This window comes from Calidris pugnax, unplaced genomic scaffold (assembly GCF_001431845.1).
Source record: "Calidris pugnax isolate Ruff unplaced genomic scaffold, ASM143184v1 scaffold24, whole genome shotgun sequence".
In the NCBI taxonomy this organism is placed as follows: domain Eukaryota; kingdom Metazoa; phylum Chordata; class Aves; order Charadriiformes; family Scolopacidae; genus Calidris; species Calidris pugnax.
In genome coordinates, this window is record NW_015090922.1 from 13,607,664 (window position 1) to 13,628,030 (window position 20,367).

Here is a 20,367-nt window from a genome sequence, read left to right on the forward strand (position 1 = left end):
TGGGGAGCGATGCTGGGCAGCCACTGGGGGGGGCTCAGAGGGTAGCAGGACTGGGGAGAATGGAGATCACTCACAGTACGGTGCCCATGCAATAAAAAGCCAGCAGCCTATTTTGGTTGAAGCAAACAGAGCCTTTTGGAAAAGCCTGCCCTAAGAGGAGATGCTGTTCCCAGAGCATCCTACGGCCCCCAGGTACTAACACTGTAATCGTTGTCATTGCCAGCCTCAGAGATTTTAAAATCCTGAATAAGGTCTCAAATCTCACAGCACTGGCTTAAAAAAATAGATTAAAAGCTGTGGAATTTAGTGGCTGATTACTTATCTTCTGTTTGGGTTTTTAAAACTTTTGGATACAGCTGGGCTGCATTTTCAGCTTCCCTTAGCCTTGCAATTACAAAGTCACAATAATTACTAAGAGAAGGGAGTTAAAGCCTTGTTTATTTTTTGAAGGAAGCTGAGATTCTCATATATTTACATTTACAGGGAGGGGGCTTTAACAGTTCTCTAGGCTCTGAGAGTCTGTTAAAAATTGCAAGGGCCACAGATACGATAACAGACTAACCTCAGACCAAGTTAGGTGTGTGGTTACTGATCACCTGCTCTAAATGAGCTCATTACAAGAAATGGACTTGCCTTCTCAAGGAACTCTGCAAGTTTGCAAATGTGCCAGCAAAGCATCGTTTCCACTGAAAGCGTTGGCAAGGAGGGAAAAAGTGAAGCAAATCTCATTACCCAGGAAGACATAAGGGCAGAGTGATAAATAATCAGGTGGTGAACCAACTACTTGGCAACAAGTGGTGAGGCAATCACAGTGCAGTAAAGGCCAATAAGAAAATATGATGTCATGCGTAGCTCTGCTTTGCCAGTGTGCCGCTCCCTGCAGAAAATTGCAAAGAACTGTAAAAACAAAACCCATTCGTGCTTCAGCTGAAGTCTGAGGCAATAATCATTGCACTAAAGTAGAAACACAGCTTTTGCTTGGACATCTCAGGTCCTCTCCCCAGGAAGACTCTGCCACACGTTGGCTGGGGAGGCTGGAAGCTGGATCACAAGGTGAGTTTTGGCCGCCTCTTTACATGCTCCAGCATCTAAGCTGCTGTGGGGCTGCAGCAAACCTAGAGAGAGACCTTGAGGGTGGTCCCACAGGGACCACAGCTTTTAGTGTTATGGTCCTGTCCTCCCTTTCTCCTCTCCCAACTCCTCTATATCAAAGTGGAGAGTAAGCCATCTGGAGAGGCTCAGCACAATGTCTCCTTTGAGGGAAGTCAACAGCCGCATTTTGCTGGGTATTTATGGGCCTTAGATAACACTCTGGATATGAATGGAGAGGAAGAGTCAGGAAGAAGTTAAAAGGAAAAAAGGAGGAATAGTTTGGACAGGGTGAAATAGGAGCAGCCTGCATGTCACGTTAGTGGTAGCTGAAGGCAATGATCCATACCCTGCAACAGAACCTCTAAATACTACCAGCCAGGGAGGTCCAGATGGTCTTTCAGCCAGGGGACTCTACGCGAGCTGGTCCCTATCTTCTCCAGGGTTGCATCCCACTGCCCAGGTGTGCAAATGTTTGCTGAGAGGTTCAGAGAAAGCTCTTCATTTTTCCCCCTTCAAACACAAAGCATGTTCCCTTAACCACAATCATCAGAGGAGGCAGCTGCTCTTGCCATGCTAAGTGCACTTGCTGGAAGTGTTTTGACTTTGTTTCCAAACATGGCCCTAAGTGTAGTAATCCTCAGCTTTGGCCACTGGCAGTGTGGTGTGGTGGGGATGCGAGGGGTTGGAGTCCATCTAGGGAACAACCAGAAAGGGAATTTCTGCAGCGGTCCCTTGCCTTGGCAGGGACAAATATAAGCACCAGTACAGAGAAATAAACAGGGTTTAGAGCCTCAAAGAATAGTTTGTCATGTACAGGGAGGGATGGTGCAATTGAGGATGGGGAAGTTTCCCAATGTCCTTGTGGGGAGATCAGAGTCAGAACACCAGACTCACCGCAGGAGTGAAAACCGGGGCATGAGGATTGCAAGTCCCTGGTCCTGTGGGATTTGCTGCTTATTTTGCAGGCAGCCTATTGCTGTGTAGGAGCCCCTGGGCCAACGGTGTTTCTTGCTGGGCATCCTCAATACGGAAGCCCCTAGAATTGCCAGCCTCTGGCAACGCTTCCACTTGTCCCAGATTTCTGCTGAGTGGAACTGAGCACTCCGTAGAAGCTGCTAGGCTCCACCCTAGAGGCAGCCACCCTCACCAGGGAAGATGGGGTCGTGTCTCATCAACACTTGTGAAACACTTTGAGGTGAATTATAGAAATATAATGATTCCTTTGCTTCTGGGGAAGATCTCCCAAAGCTCCTGCTGATCCATTCCAACTTCACATTTCCCCCTTCACCACTTCTGTCTGGCAATCAGCAGTGGGCTGCTGGTGGTGAGGTGCCAGGGCTTGCCAACCTCCCTCCCTCAGGGTTAAAAAAGAAAATCAGACCCTTTAGAAAGAAAAAGAATTCTAAAAAGAAGAAAAATAAAGCATCCAGTGGCCCATGTTGGAGACGTTATGAATTGCTTTTTATAGCACTCGTTTGCCTGCATAAGGACAGAGGTACCTTCCTCTAACAAACTGCAGGAAAAAACCCACCGTCCCCCCGTGTTCAGGGTGCTCTGGAGGGCAGCCACACTGAAATTGTGATTAAGTGTTTTGGGCCATGCCTTTCACTGCAGCCTGCCAGATAAATATTTACAGCTGACCACGGAGAAGCAGGGGGGGAAGGAGAGGAGAGACATCTGTAAATTCTTTGGAGCCTTGCTGCGTTTTAATTTTAATTTAGTTCTTTTTTGTTGCTGTTCCATCCACACATCATTGTCTCATTTTCTCAACCCACAGATAGCTAAAGAAGAGATTTTTTGAGAGAAAGAGGTTATTTCTAAAACCTCAGGGGACAGATCCTGGTTTCAGTGACCGTGGTGTAAAATCTGGAGCCATGATAAACCAATGCTGTGGAGAGCAACCTTTGGTTTATTAACTGGCGTAAATCTGATGTAACGTTATTGATCTCTGTGGATTTGCTCTGAGCCTCATTGCCTCCTCCCTTGTTTTCTTCACAGTTGTCCTTATCCATGTGAAGTTAGTGCCTATGTGACTGCAAAATGCCAGTAAATCACAGCGTTACACCCACTTCTCAATGGTGTAAATTACTCTCTCTGTTTGGCCTCTGTTCTCAAAAAAAAGCAATTCTCCATGCCCAGTGGGACAGCTGGTTATCAGCAGCCCAGAGAATCTCATCCCACCGACCCTGGCCTGCCAAAGTGTCTGTAGCTGAGTCCTCCAAAGAGAGGGCAACCAAGAGAGAGTCATATAAATGAGGGCCCTCAGCCCTGGGGACTCTCTGCATTTTGATGTATGGGTATATATGTCCTGCTCAGAAACATATGCAGGAATCTGTAGCTATAAAAGCCACTGCACCACCCTGTAATCCAGCCCAGATGTGCCTCTCCTTTCATGGCGCGCTCAAGGGACCCCTCCAAGCTGAGGCAGGCAGGGATGGAAAGCATTGTTCAGATTTACTCACCCCAGTGAAAAGAGACCCACAGCAGACTGCTCGCAGAGGTCCAGAGCGAAGAAAGCTGGTAGGAAGGATTGACTTTGGGAGGGGGCCCTGGGCCTGAGCCAACTGATACTGGCCCACGTTGTCATCGCTGGCCCTTCTGAGGTCATTGGTGTGAGGCAGGAGCCTGGCCAGCTCTGGGCCTCTCTTAGAGACAGGCGTTAATGCGTGCAGTGCCAACCTTGCTCTTGCTTGAGCTCCCACAGCTTGCTGCAAAGATGTCTGTAGGCAGCTGAGCCTCTGTGGTAAATCTGGTGGGGTTACTCACCTCCTTCAAGGTTTTAGACTTGGGAAACAGAGGCCAAGTAATGAGACTTTGAGGTGGACTTTCATGCTGATCCGTTTGGGAGAACAGGGGAAAGACTTTAGAGATTGTTGTAGGTTGCATTTACAAGAAACCTACCAGGATCTCTTCCTCCCCATGTGGTAGCAGCTCGGGCTTGAGATTTATCCCTGCTCTTATCGGAGACTTTCTAAGTAGCCAGAAAGTAGCATTTCAAAAAAACTCCTGCACTGGCTGCAAAGTCATCTGGGAAGTTACTCTTTCTGTTAGTACCATAAAGCTGCATAGCCCTAAATAGAAAGCGCAGAGGCAAAGGTCTCGCCCCCAGGGCTTTGCAGTCTCAGCGCAAAGAGTGCGGTTACAAAGCAAGTCACGGAGTCCAGGAAGGAAATTTATGGCTGGGAAGATGGATAAATAATACGCCAAGATCAACAGTAGTGGTAATGTCGAAGTGTACCGAGCGGAGTTGCTCTACTATTACAGGACTGCAACTGCTTGGAAACATCGGACTGAAACAAGCCAACTGCTAGAGAGCTGCTGCGGCATTGAGGTCTTGGTATTGGCACCACCAACACGTGACAACCAAAAGTGGCTATTTCAACGGGAGGGAGCGGTGCCACGTGACAATGACTGTCTTCCCCTGACTCCTGGGGTCACTACTGGGTTGTGACAAAGACTGGGATTCTACAGTCACGGTCTCATGCATCACCTCCCAGTGGTGATGCGACCTCATGAAGTGCTGACATGGCTCTGACTCTTCATTTGTGGACCATCTGGGAGCCTCTTGGGCCTCCAGATGTGATGAGAGGAAGATTGAGCTTAGCATAACTCTTGGAGGTTTGAAGGAGACACAGATCAAAATCTTTGCAGATTTTTTGCTGCTCCTCTCAGCTTTCCCATTCTCCTTCTCTTTGTCTTTCTTCTCTTCTCTTGGCCTGGAAAGTAAAGTCACTCCAGTGTTTACTTTCTCTGTTGCCTGCCCAGGCTGTTAAGCATATCCTAGGTCATCCCTGCTAATGGATCACATAACGGAGTGGTAAAAATCCATTAGTGGAAGTGTCTTAAAGAAAAAGTTGGACAAACACTTCAGGAGCAGTGTAGGGATAGCTGATACTGTTTTGGGATTGATGTTGGACTAAACAACCTCCTGAGGTCTTTTCCAACCCTAATTTCTGAGCTGCTCTGGTCTTGGACAGACAGCATGACAGCCAGGACCTGGGAATGCCCTTAGGTCTTCCCAGTGGCAGCAGCCCACCATACTTTGATATCTACTTTGTGATCATGGACATCATACCCTCACAGTGTGACATGCAGTCACTGCTGTACAATGGCTTGATGTGCTGGGGTGGCATCTGGGGCAAACTGTGAGCAGGGAGGGTCGAAAGTGACCTACCCCTAAATTCTATGCTACACAGAGGATGTAGCCAGTGTTTCATCCCATATTTATTCTCCATGTGAACTGTCTGAAAGTAGAATTAATTATCTGGGGGAAAATACTGAGTACCCCAACCACTCCCAGGCACTCTATGTGACCTGAGACACCAGAGACAAACTCGCCCCTCTTTCCCACCCCTCAGGGTTTGATCTTTGAATAATCTTGAAGCTCCAGCTCTTGGAGTGTTGTAATTACATGTGGGTCTCATCTCTCACGTCCTGAAAGCAGTGACAACAGGGCTCCTGAGGGGAGAGGACAGCCTGCATGTAGCCTTCAAAGCAAGAAAGCAAAACAAAGAAGTCAACCCTTTAAAAAACATCTCACATTTTAAGAAGGATCTTCTGATTTTGGTTGGGAGAGTTGCCTGAAGATTGGCTTCAATGATCTTGATGATTAAAAGACTTAGATCACAGTCTGGACTTTCTCTGTGGTTTCTCAGGGGTAGTTCACTACTGGGGTACATCTGGGCCGCAAAACTCAGTGTTTGAACTGAAGACTATCAATTCTCTGGACCCTAAAAGCAAGATGGAAAAGTCTGAAATGTATTTCTTTAAGACTTTTCTGTTTGTAGCTTCTCTTTAAAGGATCAGAGGGCAATCCAGGGCCTGAATCACTTTTTGCTAATGCCGTGGCAAATCAGCGGTGTCCTCTCTGACACCTGCTGTGTTACACCAGGGCTGAGCTTGTGTGAGGTGGACCTGAGAAGCAGCTGGAGAGTGAGCCCTTTTTGAGATGGCTAAAAGAAACCTGGAAAATTATTATGAGGGGACCCATAATGGGCAGCGGGGGACGCAGCGTTTTACTCAGCCTGTGACACAGACCTGCATCTGTGCAAACACCAGCACTTCCCTCAGCTCGCTGACTCCAGCCAAGGAGGGGGCAGCACGGTTTGCATCCATCTCCCGCGGGGACGGAGAGCTCTCCCGACCCTCCAAGGCAGGCTCGCTCGCCACAGCTCGCACAGGGTCAGATTTCAGGGTTTGGGCTCTGCGTGTGTGCGCTCGTGTGTGCTTTTAACTCACTCTGCAGTCTTTCCGGGAAATTAATTTGTGTCAGACAATTGGTTTTTGTCCTTCCTTTGCTTTTTGCACGGCAGCAGTTGGAGGATGCTGTTGATTCAATAAGCTGCAGCTCTTGCCCTACCCCTCTGGCCCCACGGCTCTATGTGCCTGGTGCAGCTCTTCCCCAGGTAGTAAGAGGGGAAAAGTAAGTGAGGGGAAAAGTAAGTGAGGGGAAAAGTAAGTAAAGTTCAAGACCAGTTTGGATGGGGCTTTGAGCAACCTAGTCTAGTGGAAGGTGTCCCTGCCCATGGCAGGGGGGTTGGAACAAGATAATTGTTAGGGTCCCTTCCAGCCTAAACCATTCTACGATTCTATGATAAGAGGGAATTAAGCAAGTAAGTGAGGGGAAAGCTCCTGGTGACAGTCCAACCATTTTGGGCATAGGTGGCAGGAATGAGCCCCAAAAGCACCCTTGTTCTGCAATGATGTTTGGGCATCCTTCCTTCTCTCTCCTCCCCAGCCTCCTTCACTCCTTTGGCTGGGTTCATGTTTTTAGACACTTCCAGTTTGATGCACTGGCAAACTGTATCTCCGTGAAAATCACAGGGAAGAAACTGAAGATCTTGTTACCAAGCAAAAGGCAATTGAGCAGCAATTGAACAAAGAGCAATATGGCAGCAGTGAAAGCGTAGAAGATTATTATGATCCAGCTTGGACATCTAAGCTGGATATTTCTGCTAAAATGCTAGTAACTCAAACAGTGATACTTAAATGAATTGTTGTCCCAGAATTACAAACTTAACGTAGAAGGCTTTTCCACCTCTCATGGCTGTTGTTTGAGGCTCTCTTCGGACTCAGGAAGGCAACATCATTGATTTAATTGACTTCATCTCACACTTTGAGTGTGCTTTCCTGTAGGCATGACAGCTGAACTTTTCACCTTCAGTAGAAGTTGGTATCCTGGAGTTTGAATCATTGCTTGCAGAATGGCAGGGTAACGAGAGGCTGGATTATCAAGAAAATGAGTAAGGAAGAGAGGCAGCAACCTTCTGTCTGTTCCCCAGGATTTAACACCGTGCTTCAATCTCCAATATACATGTCACACAGCGAGTGCTGTAGCTGATCTATTTGCAGCTTGGGCAATATGCTCACGGACCTCCTTGCTCCTACTGTGATCCTGTCAGTTCATGTAAGTCAAAGAGGTTTGATCCAGGTCAGCTCTTGGTTGACAGTCCTCAGAGGAGAGGCCTAGATGTCACCAGACCTGACAATCTCTTTTCTGGCTCAGTAGGATCGATCACCCCAGTTTACTGCTACAGGGCTCTGTGAATATTGACTCCTGGAGACTGACCTGATGAAATGGGGACTTCACATCATCATGACTGGGAAACATGCACGTGGGCCACGCATTCCTCTCGCACCAGATTTCACTCTCCTTGAGCTGTGGTTTTTTTTCATTTCTTCCCCCAAATTGCTGTGCTTAGAGATTATGCTTGCTTGCTAATCTACAGCCATAGTGGTGACCCAGGGGAGCTGTATTTGGGAAGTAGGCGGGTGTTGCACTGGTGAGTAACGTGCAGTTCATAAATACTTTGCGTCCCTTCAGCTTGGTGGCTGTGGGAGGTGCACAGACTCAGATGTAGAGTCTGTGTGTGCCACTGCTAGAGTGGCAAAGTGATTGGTGCCTCATTATTTTTTCACTGTAGACAATTACCTGTGAAACCCACAGGCAAAGTGTCCAGAGCGGGCTTACACAAAGGATGACAAATAGCTATGGCCCTCCCTTACTCTGATAGTGTAGAGGCTGAAGTCTGCACAGTAGATCTCATGGATGTGGCCCCACTGGTCGTCCCTGGGGGTACGAGAGAGATATCACGCAATAAAGTTTCTTTCCTTTTCTCTCACTGTGCTTTAAAAATAAACAAACTCTAAAACTGCTCACAACCGCTTCCTGCCCCTGCCCTTGAACAATTAATTCTTCCACTGTGACCTTAAATTCTACTGTTTACCAGTTTTGGAGTGGTCACATCTTTTAAGTTGTTCTTTTACCAGCAAGGCTTTGCTCACACGTGCGTCTCTGCGAGGGTGTATGTTGTGCACTGCGTCCAACTATGACCTCTCTGATGTCCATTGCCAGTGGCAACGGAACAACCGACCGCAGCAGGATGTGTGTGTGTGCGTTGGTGTGTACGTACGTATGCAGTGGGGGTACCATGCTGCAGATCAAAGGGAAAACGAATCTCTAAAATGTTTAGTTTATAAATTGTATTGTTGTTGCACTGCCGCCTGAGGTCTTCAGAGGGGCCCAGATTTATTGTCTCAGCACAGTTCAGAGATACTTGTTGGAGATTAAAAATGGAAGAAATAGGAAGGGGGACAGGCGTGTAAATTACTGAGTAAAATAAGGAGCTCTTACATTTGTTTTCTGTATGAATTTGGGTTTTGTTGTTTTCTTTTCCCCCGCCAGTGCTTTTTCTCCCTCCCCTTCGTTCCTAAGAGCCAAGGGGTCATGTCTGTGTTTTCTTGTGTGGCCACTTGGAGTATGTCCTGACAGCTCTGCTATCTCCTAGGTAGAAGCTGAGATTATCCAGGCATGGCTCTCGGAAAGGAAAACTCACTATAGGCAAATCTGCTTCGCTTTTATTACTGGGGGTACCGTTTTATCTCAGCCCCTGACTGTTTCTCTCCCCGCAACTCCTCTGCTTGGAGGAAAAAGTCATAAACTCAACACATGACAAAGAAATGAACTCTCCTTTGTGGCCACAGATTTTAAAGAGAGGAGCAGTCATTTGGATCCTGCTGAGCTGGTTGTGCAGCGCAGTCCAGACCAGCACAGCGAGGCTGACGTGTGCCCAGCAGGATGTGCCCAGGCACTGGCTGTGATGGTGCCCACACTACCTGAGGAGACCCATGAAGGGGGTTTGCCCAGAGCTTCAGCTTTTTCTTAGATCTTGTAACACTGTCCTTCCCCACTAAACCCCTCGGCTGAGGCTGGAAGAGGACACCCTAACCAGGCAGTCTTCAGTCACTTCTTTCTGCTGGAGTGATGATGGGGATGGCAGGGAAAAGCATGGGCTGTGATGTGGAGAGATGAAAAGCATGAAAATATGACCTGTTTTCCCCTCTGCTTGTCTGCATTGAGCTCTTTCCCTCTGTTCCAGTAGAAGAACAGAGATTTGGTCCTGCCATCATGATCTGGCTTTGTCCTTGAACGGCACAAGATTGTCCACATTGAGAACTGAGGGAAAACATAAAATCTCGAGGTACTTGCCACCACCACCACCTCTTACTGATTATCTCCTAGGCTAAATGTGCTGTCTATGTCCTCACTAGGGCACTGGCTATGACTTGCTAGACAAAATCTCTGGGTCAAGCATTCAGTATCAAAGAACTTCTTTCTCCAAAAGCTCCTATGGCAGGTGGAGAAGACAGCCAAAAGGTGGGAGACATAAATCCAGGGAGGGAAGGTGAGGTGCTGAAGGTTTTTGAACTGGAGCTGGTACTGAGCCACTTGTGCTTGATCTATGGCAGTTGATGCTGAATCATACAGTCTTTGTCAAGCCCCTGAAATTCTCTCTGGTTCTCCAAAAAGTTTTGCTCCACAAGGTAAATTCCCCCCTACAATTCTGAGCCCTTTCTGGCAGCCCTAAGTGTTTTTAAAGGGCAAAGATTTGGGATCCTACATCCTGTTGCTTGAGGGGAGTGCCACCTTCATGCTAGATGTGAAGCATTTAGCTAGCTGTATGAAGCTTACAGCCACAGCTATGAGGATAAATACTTCATCCATGCTGTGACCCTGTTGGGTGACAGAGCATCCCAAACTGGTCTCCTGCTAGTGCTCATCTTTCAGGGATTTCTGCTAGCCACCTAGTAGCTTTCAGCTGAAGAGCTGGAAGCCGTGCTCGTCTCGCTGGGTGCCAGGGACCCCCCCCAGCTGTGTCTGTGGTGGTGGTTAATCCTATAGGTGCTCACACCACATCCATCTCATCACCTTTTACCTCTGCACCCTGCTGCTGTCAGCTGCAAAAACTGACATACATTAAAAGATAGTTGTCTCCAGTGAGGTTTGTGTATAGATTTTAATATCATAATTATAGCATGTAAACAAAATACCACTGGATTATTGAAACCATATTCACTGAAGCTGAGCTCCCATGTGAGAGATACATATGAGTTTAATTGCTGTTAAACCTCTGCAAATGCATTTTCAATAAAGCACTGGTGTTATTTAACACACAGATCAAAACAACTACTGAAATCTAGAGCTCATGCTGGAGATTAATTAATGTGGGCTTTGGCCATCCCGCTGTACACTTGATTATCAGTGGGACGCTTCCTGCATTTTGGCAGCTGGCAGGACTGTGCCATGCCCGTGAGGTCCAGCTCCAGCCATTGGTCAGACCCATCCAGTGGTTTCACTTGAGCTGTCCTCCTCATGGGAGATCAGACGAGATATAGCTCCTCTTAACAGCTGGGGGCCAGGCTGTCTTTCATACCAATGGAGTCAGAGCTGGGAATAGCCTTGCAAATGCCAGCCAAGCCTGGGTGCTGCCATGGGGGAGAGTAAGGGCAATGCTGCCTTTGCGTGGGTTGTCCACTCACCTGGTCAGCATGCACAGGACAGCCCCAACGCCTCTCCAGCTCCTCTGTTGCCCGCGGCTTGGCTCCTCAGTTCTGCTGCTGACATCTGGAGCAAAAGCATATACAAAAGACTATACGAAGCAAAAACATACACAGAAGAACGAGATTAGGTTCTTTTGAGCCTCTTCCAGGCCCAGCCTCCCCCAGAGCTCTTTGCTATGTTTTGCTTTGTACTCTGGGAGGAGAAGAGCTTGGTTAGAGAAAAAAGAAGAGGACATTTTACAAATTAATGAAGCCTAGATCTGATCCAGGTGTTTCTTCCCAGGTCTTTTCAAACTCTGGTGGCACTGGAAAACGTTTTGCAGAGCTCAGAGGGTGGTGGGAAAGCCTGGGACAGCTTATAGATGAGAGATTTCCCTGGTCCCCACAGCCCGACAGCCCCAGTGATGGCTGTCTTTGGTTAATTGTGGCAGAACTTCTGCAAAAGCAGTGAGTTACCCGAGTGGGAAGTTTTGTGACTTGTGGACATCATCAGAAGTCCTCTGGATGGCAGGGCAGCAGCAGCATGGTGGCACTGAGCCTCCTGCTTTGGTCCTGGCTTGGAAGCTCCTGGTGAAGAAGGGCAATGCCCTTAAGGCATAGCTCCCTGTGTCTGCCAGTGCTGCCCATTTCACCAGGTGGAGTTTCTGTCTCCTCACAAAACCTCTGTGAAAATTTGAGGTGCTGTTATCCTCATTTTACAGACAGATCCTCCAAAGTATTTAGATGTCAAACTCCCAGTTAAATCCAGGAGAACTCAGTACCTAAATGCCTGCCTGGATCCAAGCCATTTGCCCATAACATGTCATAAATGAAATTTTGACCTTCCAAGCCTTTAGCTGGTGGCCTAGCCCAGAGGCATCTTTTTCTGCCAGAGCACATGTCCGTGCTCTCACACCAGGCAGCCAAATAGCTTATGGCTGCTTGGCAGGGCTCACCTCTGCCTTCAGCCTGGTCAGTGCTCTCCTGTGGCACTTGGAGGGCCTGGGAGGCTGGTGGAGGGGGAGCCATGGGGAAGGGCTGCGCTCAGAGGAGATGGGACATCAAAGTCCTGCCCACACACAGCAGTAAATACTCCACAGCTTTTTTTTTTTTTTTCTTTTTTTTTCCTTTTTCATTCTTCTTCTTTTTTTTTTAAATTTATTTTTTTTATTATTTATTTCTGGATGGGCAAAATAGAGAGGCCTTTATTTTTAGAGTATTTCCTTCTCCAAGGGGGGGAACTGCTGCACAGTGGCAGGGACTTTTAAAGGACTGTAGAAAGGAGAGAGGAGGGATCCAAGCCATTTGCCCATAACATGTCATAAATGAAATTTTGACCTTCCAAGCCTTTAGCTGGTGGCCTAGCCCAGAGGCATCTTTTTCTGCCAGAGCACATGTCCGTGCTCTCACACCAGGCAGCCAAATAGCTTATGGCTGCTTGGCAGGGCTCACCTCTGCCTTCAGCCTGGTCAGTGCTCTCCTGTGGCACTTGGAGGGCCTGGGAGGCTGGTGGAGGGGGAGCCATGGGGAAGGGCTGTGCTCAGAGGAGATGGGACATCAAAGTCCTGCCCACACACAGCAGTAGATACTCCACAGCTTTTTTTTTTTTTTGCTTTTTTTTTCCTTTTTCACAGCAATGGGGTGCCACCCTTGTTGTTTTTGGCAGTTCCCAGTGGGAATAATTACATTGTGCATGCCTTAAATTCCCTCTTTTGCAATGACAACTGGATGCAATTTCCTTAGGAGTCTCACAAATGAAGCTCTCACATTGTTGGAAGCCATTCAGCGAGTGCTGCAATGTGTTCAGAGGTGGCTGCTTCACAGCAGGACCCCAAGTGGTTTCTAGAAACCTTTCCATAGCCTGTCATGAATTTTGGGACCCACTTAGTGGGTGATACATGGGAATCCTGGGCAGGGTCTTTCAGCTCAATGCAAGCTTGTCATTTCTACACTGCAGAATACCAAGATATCCTGGTTGGATTTACACACTCATGTAAGACAGTGTGAAATGCAAACCTGAAGGTTTAGAGATTTCAAATGTTGTTGGGATTGGGCTCAGGAAATGCCAAACCTGAACTGAACCCTGTGCTTGAAGTTTTATTCTAGTTCATGCTTAACATAAATATTACTATTGCTAACCAAACATTCCCTGGAATAGCTCCGTGGAGCTAAGGACAGGTCTCTGCAAAGGATTTTATGACCTAGTTGCCTGCGATAAGAATGGACTAGATACAGGCCAGCAAGTCACTTCCATTCGTGTTGTCCTGTGACTACAGAGCAATACTCATCATGGAAGGTTGCTCAGAGAATCCTGCACACAGCAGTAAAAAGCTTCAGCAGTTGTTGTCGTTGTGGAGAAATGACTTGAGAGGCCACATGCGTATACATTAAGATGGTCTGTTTGGCAGGAAGGGGTAATAGTCCTTTTGATCTGGAGACATGGAGGAAAAAATAAATATTTCCTTCAGCAAAAGATGAGAAGACATGGAGGAAAATGCCCTTCTGACAACGGAAAGTACCACCTCCCTCCTGCCTGTGCACTGTGCTGTGCTTAAGATGGACAGCATTTGGTACTACTTCCACGCCGCTCCTGTTGAAGGTCCTGCAAAGACCTTCATTGCCAACACCCCACCAAAGTGCCTGACCACTGAAGGACAGCCAGCAATGTGCTTCCAGCATGTGTCTGGGAAGCTAATGAAAGAGCATGATAACTAAAGAGATCTAAAGAAGCCCAGCTCCTGCCAAGTGCACAGTCGAGTGATCTGTGCAATGTACAGCAAGAGAGGAGAGGAGGGAGGATCAGGAGAAGAGACAATGCCGCTAGGACTTGAAAAGCAAGGTCCAGGGGAGGTAGATGACAGATAAAGGAAAGAGAGGAGGAACAATGTGTGTTGTGGTTGGAGGGAAGGGGTAAAGGAAAGAAAGAGCATGCTGGTATCATTTATAACTTAGGAGGCAGGCCTCATGCAGATATTTTATTCCAAGTGCCTGACCTTTCCCCTATCCGGGGAACACAGGAATTAACTCAGATATTAACCAAATGCTTGGTCTAGCTGGAAAGCAGAGTGCAGTTATTTGGACCAAGTGAGGCAGGAGGAGCAGCCCTCCCCTTTTCTTCTGCAGTGGAAGGAGAGCTGATACAGGGACGATATTAGTATTTTTTGCCAATTCTTTGATTCACCTGGCTCAGAGGACCCCCCTATCCACCCTCTCTGAATCCCCAGATGCACCTCAGCGGGGAGCAGGAGTGGGGACCTCCCAGGCCTTGAGCGAAAGCCTTGGTCAAACACCACCTCGGGAAGACTTTGCAAATGGACCTGGATAAAGAAATGCAATCTCAGTCCTTGAGCACAGCTGGAAAGCAGCTGCCTAGAAGGCTGTGCATACAGGGATGGGCATGGTCTGACAGTGAAGCAGTGAGGACATTTTGGGAGCTGTGGTGGGCTCTGCTGACCCAAGAGGGTCAATTTTCCCAGAGCTCTTGATAAACAGAGCTGCCCTTCCAAAAGCTGGGCAAGGAAATGCCACACAGGTACTGCACTGATCGTGTCTCTGCTTTTCCTGGCAGCTGTAACACCTCAGGTGTCCTTAGGGCAGGGCGGTCATCTCTCCTCTCATGCAGCACAGTATTTGCCCGCCTGCAGCCCATGGAGTTCTCAAGGCATCTAATGGTGCTCAGTGAACGGTGCAAAATACAGTACAAACCACCACTTCCTGCAGATACAGTCACAAGTGTGTAATCAAAACTGGGGGGGAATGCAAAGAAATAAAGAGACACTCAAAGCTGAGCTTAATTTCACCTGGGCCTAATCACTGTGGTAATTGTGCCATGTGATCCCTTCAGTTTAATCAGAAAAGGCTGGGCAGACCCTTGAGTAAAACACATACAGAGGTGCTGGTCTCAGGCACACGAGGCAGAAACTAGGACAGCAAGATGGGAGCATGGTAAGCATATGGTCCTGAGGTGATCCAAGTGCTCAGAGCCAAACCCTACCCTGCCATCTAAGACTCTACAGTCCTAAGGGCTGCTGTTGGCCTTTGAGGAGTTCATCAAGGCTGCACTGCATTTCTGTGGATACTGCAGGATTGTGTTCTGCACAGCTTTGCAGGCTGGTGCCCTGGGACACTGCTGGGTGAGGATTTATGAAGGACTGGCAGCAAGAGAAGAATGTCTCAACCTCAACAGATCCGGTAGGAAAACCCTTCACATTTCTGTATGCAGATTGTGAGCTGAAAGATGCTGGCCACAAACCCAAGAGCAGCTACTGGCTTTCCAGTCCCTGCCCTAAGTTCTGCCTGATTTGCTCAGTTGCTGTGGAAAGATGGCCTTTGCCCCAAAAGGATTGAATTGGAGGGTTCTCTCCCATATTCCTCAGTGATTCTTAGGGAGCATCACTACCCATCCAACCACCAAAGCACCAAATATTGATAGCCAAAGTCCTGGCCTGGGATTGCCATAGCCAAAAATGTCAGAGTTCACTTTGCTGTGGTCTTCTCAGGTGTTGGCAATATTTGGAGATACAGCCGCATGTTGATGGTGCCTGTGTGGTCTAATCACCCTTTATTGCTACTCTCTGCCTGCTTACTTGCATGTTAATTTATTTGTCCCGAGATGTGCTTGCGCATCTGTTCCTTATTTCCTGTGTATGCATTTGTTTTCTTGCTAAATACTGAAAGGGAAGGAGATGAAATGCATTGAAGATCTTGATTTACAGCTTCAGCCTTTCCCTAAATCTGTTAAGAACTGTGTTCTCATCTCCCCCTTCTTTCTGCCCTCTGTGATGGTAGGGACACATCTAGTAAAAGCACAGCAAGCTGTAATGTGGACACAAAACCAGAGACACACCTGTCATTCCATGACCATGGCAGATAATGGGGACTATCTGCCCTGGGCCTGATCCTGGGTATATTTTTTGTGATATCTTGATCCTCTAGTGCAGCATTGTGTACTTATCATCTGGTTCTTCTACCAACTGTTCTATGTAATTTTGAAGTTGATGATGGCAGTGGTGGTGATGCACAGGGGCTCGCCCAGGATGCATCTTGTCTAAGGCAAGGAAGAAGAGATGTGAGCAGGATGGAATAGCTGTGTGAGCAGTCAGCTCAAACAGCCACCGGTCTGTCTGCCCCTGCGGCTGCCCAGCTGACCTCTTGCTTGGAATGCTCTGCTACAAGCACGCAACTTCTGCTGGTGAAGCAGACCTAACCTGACTCCATGATGGAGTTCAGTAAGTTCCTTCTCCTTCACTTGCCGTGCTCTGGTCAATGATGCCCCACCTGAGTGTGTTTCAAAGCAAACTTGTGCCACCAGAAGGGACAGGAAAAGTCACAAGCAAATGTCAGGAGAGATGGCTACCTGAACAGACATGACACCCAGACTTCTCCAGAAGGTCACAGCCCGGACTGGACTCTCCTGTTCACCAAACCTTGTTTGGTTTACTCAATCCATTCAGTATCATAGGGAAAAGGAGGGATCAGTAGCTGCTGGTAGATCTAGAAGGTTGGTGAGGAAAAGCTGTATCGGTGCCCAACTGCCTCCCAGTCCCTTGAAAAGGGATTTATTTTGGTGGTGGGTAATATCCTTTCCAGTTTTCCAACACCACATACTTGGCAATCCATGCTGCCTCTTGGCTCAGCAGTGTTGCTGTGATGAAAGGGGCTTGAATCAGCTGGGAAGGGGCACATCCAAGAGGGGTCATTGTGATAGGTCACCCTGTCCCACTGCTACTGAAGACCTGTATGATGAGTTGCGAGCTTTCCCTAGTAGGAACTATGCCACTCTGGAGTTTTCTGAGCCATTTATCCTGCGCTTACCCCGGGCCTTTCCTCACAATGACACTAAAATTGCAAAAGTCATGGGAACAGCATTTCTTAGCTTCCTGAAAGATCTTTATTTAGGTTTATAAAGCAGCTTGTTTGAACGGGCTATTCCTAACCACTCACTTCACTTGACAGCTGCCCGGGCTTGGACTGGGAGAGGAAAGAGACCAGCTTGTGCCCACCAACTACACTTGGGTGCTTTGGGGCATCCTGAGACCCCTGCCTTAGGTCGAACCTCTGGGGACCAGCAGAGGCAGGTGGGGTCTGCAGGACCTCTGGAGGAGGCAGCAGGACTGGTATCCCTGGCCAGGATAATTCCTATCAAGGGACTAAAAACACCCCTTACCTTTAATTTCACTGGCAAAGGAAGGTGACAAGCACCTTGGAGAAGCTGCTCCTTCACCTGGAGGGCATGAAAATTGCCTACCAGGCTGGAAACCACAGCTGGGTTGGAGAAGAGACCCCATGCCTGCCCGGCATCCCTCCTGGCAAAGCCAGCACGAGCTGTTTGTGGCGGTGCATGAGCTGAGGACCTCTGCAAGGCACCCTGGTAGTTTCTCCCTGCCCTCCCTCACCCCAGGAGGCCATGCCATCTGAACCCAGCCTGCCGCGTGGAAAACCCCTGGCTGTGCCATGGGACTAAGTGAAATATTGTTTCTCAGCTTAATGGACAGATTTGTTACGCATACAATGAATTACCAGCTCTTTCACTGCAATAACTGTTCACACATTGTTTCTCTGCCTTTTTCACTGTTTTTTATGATTCATGCTGTTGCCCAGTTGACATTTCCAAAATGAGTTTTTTAAGCCCTAGCCCTTCGCCCCTCCCCTCTCCCCTTTTTGTTTGCCTGGTTTATGGGCCTGAGAGAAGTGTTTCCAATCACGATAATATCTTCATGTTTTGTTGACAAAAGGTCAACCAAGGAATAAGCCAAACTGGTTTTAGGAAAAATATTTGCTTATTTAGTAAGGGGATGTGTGTTGGAGATCAAATTTATGAGGGTGAAATTGAGTCCGGTTATTTAAAGGATTCTGAAATAAGAGCTTCCCGCCCACTCACAAGGGGAAGAATAAGAGCTATAAATTGCTTTAGGCTGAAGGGAATGTAGAAATAAACTAAGTTTCTGTGCAAAAGGTAATAGGATCCAAAGCAAGAACTAAACCCAGAGCTTAAGAGACAACAGCCCGTTCACTCCCTCGTGCGCAGCGCTCATTTCACACTGTCATTCCTTACAGAAGAAAGGTCATCATTTTCCCCAATATCTGACCTTCCGATTCCACAACAACCATCCTCATCCATTGGCCAAACACTTACTCAGGCTCACAAAAGAAAGATGCAGCACTTAGCTGGTGACGGAAATCTGTTTTGTAGCATGCTTTCTCTAGTTTGACTTTAAATTATAGTTCTAAGCAATATTTTGCAAACCCTTTCATGAGAATGGCTCATGCCAGGAACCCTACACAATTCAGGGGGAAAGATCTCTTATTTGAAGTTTGGATGAGCAACACGGCTGAACAAGGGTGTCTGGAGGATCGTGTCTAAAAGGTCTCTCTTTTCCCTGAAAAGACTAGCCAACAGTACAACAGGTTAAGTCACCCTTCTCCACAGAGAATATGAAGAGGGAATGGACCACATACATACAAAGATGTATCTTCATATATTTTAAAAATATATATGTGTATGTGCATATGAATGTATATATATTTACATGAATTAGAATCATACAGGTTGGAAAACACCCCTGGAGGTGATCATGCTCAACCCCCAGAAAGCCAGAACAACCTAGCTCACATTGCTCAGGCAGTTGAGTGCTGAACCCCTCTAATTGTGAAGAATTTTTCCTAATATCTAATCAGAATTTTTCTTCCTGCAGCTTGTGACTGTCCTACCACTGTGCACCTCTACGGACAGTCTGACATATACCTGTATGTGTGGACATATACGTACACATACATATATGCATATGAGCATAAACACACACACAGTTTCTTATGCTCCTTCCTCTGTGCATCCAAGAGATAACAAGCTAAGTGCAGCTTTTATCTATCTCAGTGCAGCTCTTCCTATTTCTAATAAACTCCGAGCGGCTGTGGAGAGGAACTGGCATTTTCTTTCTTCTCCTGCTGTTACACAGCTCCAGTTCCTTTGTATTATTTTGATGCATGGCCCCCTCATGGCTTGGGACATGACATTTCTTTCCTCTTTAAACAAGATTATTACAAAATACAAATGGGAGCAAGAATTGTAGTTAAAAAAACTCTTCTAGTGAAGTCCCATTGACACTGGATACTTCTTAAAAAACGCAACAGAACATTAAGCAAATCTTTGCCACTAGTAGAGACAAAGACGAGTCATTATTAAAAGAGTTTAACTGGTTTGGTTTAACCCTACAGTCATGACACGTTTCAGCAAATTCCAGATAGAGGGGAGGCAAGATAGGACAATGAAATCTGATTTGCTGTCCATTTTGTATCATTTTCAAACAAGATAATATAGCTTGTAGATACTCTGCATCTCCCTCTGCATACAGCCACCGCAGATCAGCTCTATGGGGCTGGAGAAGAGCTATTGTAAGATGCTGCTGGATACAGGACTTTCTTGGGCACAGCTGCGTAATATCTTGGGCTTACACCCATAAAAAGAATACAGACCCATTATCTCCCAGCTCAGAGGCAAAAATGAGGAAGCTGCTTGATTGTGAGGCAATCCTCTTGGTGGGGAAGCCAGTGCAGATTTCATAAATTGTTCTGGCCCTGAACAGACCATAGCTGATGTGATCTGGCCTGCGAAAGGATGATTAGAGAGAAATATATGGCCAGTGTTCACAGTCACAGAATCTATTTCTGGTAGAGTATAAGAGAGATTAAACTATCTGTACCTGTGGACCACTCAGCCAATTCTTTCACAAAGGGATGTTAGAGTTTTTTTTTCATTCATGCTTTTCTCATTTTATAAGATGAAAGCAATCATACGGTCAGAGCTGTAACCTCTAACCATTACTCTGCACTGTAAAGAGAGCACATCCTCACATTTATCTATGGGGAACAACCTGGGCCTGACTTGAGGCAGGATTTTAATTACCCAGGTGACACAACAGCTAATCAGGGTAATTTTTTTGGCATAATAAAATTGTATCTCCTGCCCATTTGCTACCTGTCATCGGCCTGTCCAAGTATCTAGAAAGCTTTTCTGTAGTCATTTCCAGTATAGCTTGAATTCTGCCTTTTCCTACACAGGAGAGGTCCTGTCATCCTTCCCTCTCTCCCTCCCACCCCAAACACCACCCCCATTTTCAGGGGGAGGAGACACTCAATGGCACCTTTCAATCCCAGCTGACAAAGCTCTTCACCAAAGTCCTACACCTGGGACCAGTGTCTTTCAGAGAGGTCAAAGTTTCACTCATTGAGTACAGCTGCATTTCTGTTGAAATTAGCCACATTTCACTGCTGGGAGCATTGGGCTGCAAGAGGTAAGTGTTACAGGTAAGTCAGAGGTTGCGAGTCAGTCAGGATGCAAGCTCAGTAGTTGATTCTGCTTGGGCCTGAGCTGTTTAATACTTGTTTATGTATTTTGAACAACTGAAGAGAATCTGCAAAGCATCAGTGCTTCATGGCATGTCTTCTTGTCTGACTGCT